The following is a 3667-nucleotide window of genomic DNA, read 5'->3' on the forward strand; positions in this document are numbered from 1 at the left end:
CCTTGAACAACAAGCTTGAACTGCCTAGGTCCACATATACACAGATTTTCTCCTGCCTCAGCTGTCCCTGAGACAGCAAAACCAACCCCTTCTCTTCATCCTCCTTCTCAGCCTACTCACTGTGAAGATGAGAAGGATGAAGACCTTTATGATGATCCACTTCCATGTAATGAATAGTAAATATATTTCCCCTTCATGACAATTTTCTTAACGTTTTCTACTCTTTAGCTTACTGTATTGTAAGAATACAGTCTGTAAATATGTAACATACAAAATATGCATTGGTACCCCTAACCTTTGCACTGTTCAAGGGCCAACTGTATTATGTATCCGCCATCACAAAGACTATGTGGTATTGTCAGATGCATAGATGCATAGATCAGTGTAACAGTCTAGAGGACCCAGAAATAGCCCAGCACAAGTATGACCACCTGACTTTTTACAACAACGCAAAAACAATTCAGTGGAGGAAGGATAGTCTTTTCAATAAGTGGTGCCGAAAAACAGTTGGATATCCATAGGCAAAAAGGAACCTCGACCTAAACCTCGCATCTCGCATCTCATACAAAAATTAACTCAAAATGGATCACATAAAACCTTTAGAAGATAATATAGGAGAAAATCTTTGGTAATGAGGGCTTGGATAAGAGTTCTTAGATGTAACACCAAAAGCACAATCTGTAAAAGACAAAAATTTATAAATTAAACTTCATTAGAATTAAAACTATTGCTCTGTGAAAGACCTTATTAGGAGGATGAAAACAAGCTGTAGAGAGAAAAATGTTTGCAAACATGTATCTGACAAAGAACTTGTAGCTAGAATATATAAAAAAATTCTCAGAACACAGTATTAAAAACATCAAATAATCTAGTTAGAAAATGGGCAAAAGATATGAAGAAACATTTCATTCTGATTACATACAGATAGCAAATTAACACATGAACGTGTCAGCCATTAGGGAAATGCAAAGTAAGACCACAATGAGATATCACGAATTACCAATCCAAATGGTTAAAATAAAAAGTAGTAACACTACTAATTGCTGGTGAGGATTAGAATAAGTGGATCCCTCATGCACTGCTGGTGGGAATAAAGGGTACAGCCACTCTGGAAAACATTTTGGCAGTTTGGGTGTCACTCTGTTGCCCAGGCTGGAGGACAGTGGCACAAACATGGCTCACCACAGCCTTGACCTCCTGGGCTCAAGCGATCTTCCCACATCAGCCTCCCGAGTATCTGGGACTACAGGCACGCACCACCAGGCCCAGTAAATTTTTTAGTTTTATTTTTAGTAGAGACAAGATCTCACTATGTTGCCCAGAATGGTCTCAAAATTCTGGGCTCAAGAGATCTTCTAACCTCAGCCTCCCAAAGTGCTGGGATTACAGGTGGGAGCCACCACGCTTGGCCTCAACTTCCTTAATGTGCCTAAAAGGCCTCCCCTGAAATGAGTACTCTCTGCTCTGCAGAGGATTCTCATGCTTTCCCCTCCACCCACCCAGGCTTCTTCTAGTGTCTGAAACATGCTCTACCCTTTCCTGCCACAGACCCTTCAACATGCTCTTTATTCTGCCACAAACCTTCTCCCCCACCCCATCTTCTCTGCGACCTTTTTCTCACTTTTCAAGCCCTGGAACTGTGATCACTCCTTTAGGAAAGACTTCTGCGACTACCCATGTAAAGATGTCCTTAATAACTCCTCTCACCCATTACTCTTTTCACACTCGTTTGTGTCACGAAATTATTATTCTATGTCTCTCTCCCCACATGACTATTTCAAAGGATGTGAGTTGAGTAATTTGGTTTTACATCTTCCTTACTGGACTGTGACTCTTAAAGGTAATGCAATTCATTACCGTGTTAACACAATGTTTAGTTCACAGTGTATGCTCAGTCAAAGTAAGTGCAATCTGGAAAACCCAGTAAATTCTATGGAGAATGATGCAGAAGAATGTGAGTTCTCTTGCTCCGTGGACAGGTGTACTGTAGTCACACTATTACTTTTAGGACTTTGCTTATTTTAGTCCTGAAGCATACGTTAAGCAACAAATCCAGAATTGTCAGAAATGTTCCCTGGCACAAGTAGATTGTGCAGAAGTGAGTGCTAAAAACTGATTATGAAGGAAAAATAAATCCTGAAAACTCTATTTATAAAAGGCTGGTCACAGTTGCTCACACCTCTAATCCCAGCACTTTGGGAGGTGAGGCGAGCTGATCACTTGAGGTCAGGAGTTTGAGACCAGCCTGGTTAACATGGTGAATGAAACTCCATCTCTAATAAAAATACAAAAATTAACCAGGCGTGGTGGTGCAAGCCTGTAATCCCAGCCACTTGAGAGGCTGAGGCACGAGAATGGCTTGAGTCACAGAGGCGGGGGTTGCAGTGAACCGAGACTCGAGACTGCGCTACTGCACCGCAGCCTGGGTGACAAAGGGAAACTCCATCTGAAAAAAAAAGAAGAAACAACAACAACAACAACAAAACCCCTCTATTTATAATATTTCAAATTTATTTTAAAACTTAAATGCTCTTATTTACTTTTAAATTTTTATTACATTACTTTATTTAAATACTTCCAGCTTTGTACCATGGCAGTATCATAGTCAATGAGGTTTAAAGACTTCCTTACATTATGTATCTAAAATAATTTAGAGAAGTGGTTCTCAAAGTGTGGTCCCCACATCAGTAGCATCAACATCACCTGGGAACGTGGAACAGATGATTGAGCTCTGTCCCAGATTCTGAGTGTGCGGCCACAAAAATCTATGTTTTGACAAGTCTTCCAGGCAATTCTGATGAATGAGAACCACTGACTTAGGGTTAAAAAAAGACTGTCATAAAAAAAATGAATTCAAAGAAAGCTGAATTTAATTTTTATAGCTCCGATAATGTATCAAAATTGAAAAGACCACATCATGTATCTAGTCAATTGATTATCAACAGACTCAATTAGCAAACATATAGAAAATCATTTTTGTATAACTTGTTTCCTCTCTATGAAAAAAAATCCTGAAATACTATTTCTGAAATCAAAAATATGTAAACTCCTGGCTTTTAGGATATTAAATTCCTGACTTCTCAATTTTACAAGTACAATACAAATTTTTAATGATTAAAAATACTACCAAGCATTACTAAATTTCATTTTTATGTTATTAAAACATGAACAATAAAACATGACGCTATGGGTATACAGTGCAAAGTCACAGGTTTTTTTTTTTAATCCAAATGGCAATTCTGATTTACAGCTAGTGATGTATAAGATTCTAAGGATAACTAGATATTATAAATTTAAGATTCTATGTTCCATGTAAGAAAAGCTCTCAGCCACAGAGTTTTGAAAATCTTTTTTTTTTTTTTTTCTTTTTTTTTTTTGAGACGGAGTCTCGCTCTGTCGCCCAGGCTGGAGTGCAGTGGCCGGATCTCAGCTCACTGCAAGCTCCGCCTCCCGGGTTCCCGCCTTCTCCTGCCTCAGCCTCCCGAGTAGCTGGGACTACAGGTGCCGCCACCTCGCCCGGATAATTTTTGTATTTTTAGTAGAGACGGGGTTTCACCATATTAGCCAGGATGGTCTCGATCTCCTGACCTCGTGATCCGCCCATCTCGGCCTCCCAAAGTGCTGGGATTACAGGCTTGAGCCACCGCGCCCGGCCTTGAAAATCTTA

This window comes from Trachypithecus francoisi, unplaced genomic scaffold, assembly GCF_009764315.1.
Source record: "Trachypithecus francoisi isolate TF-2019V2 unplaced genomic scaffold, Tfra_2.0 Lachesis_group2, whole genome shotgun sequence".
NCBI lineage: Eukaryota > Metazoa > Chordata > Mammalia > Primates > Cercopithecidae > Trachypithecus > Trachypithecus francoisi.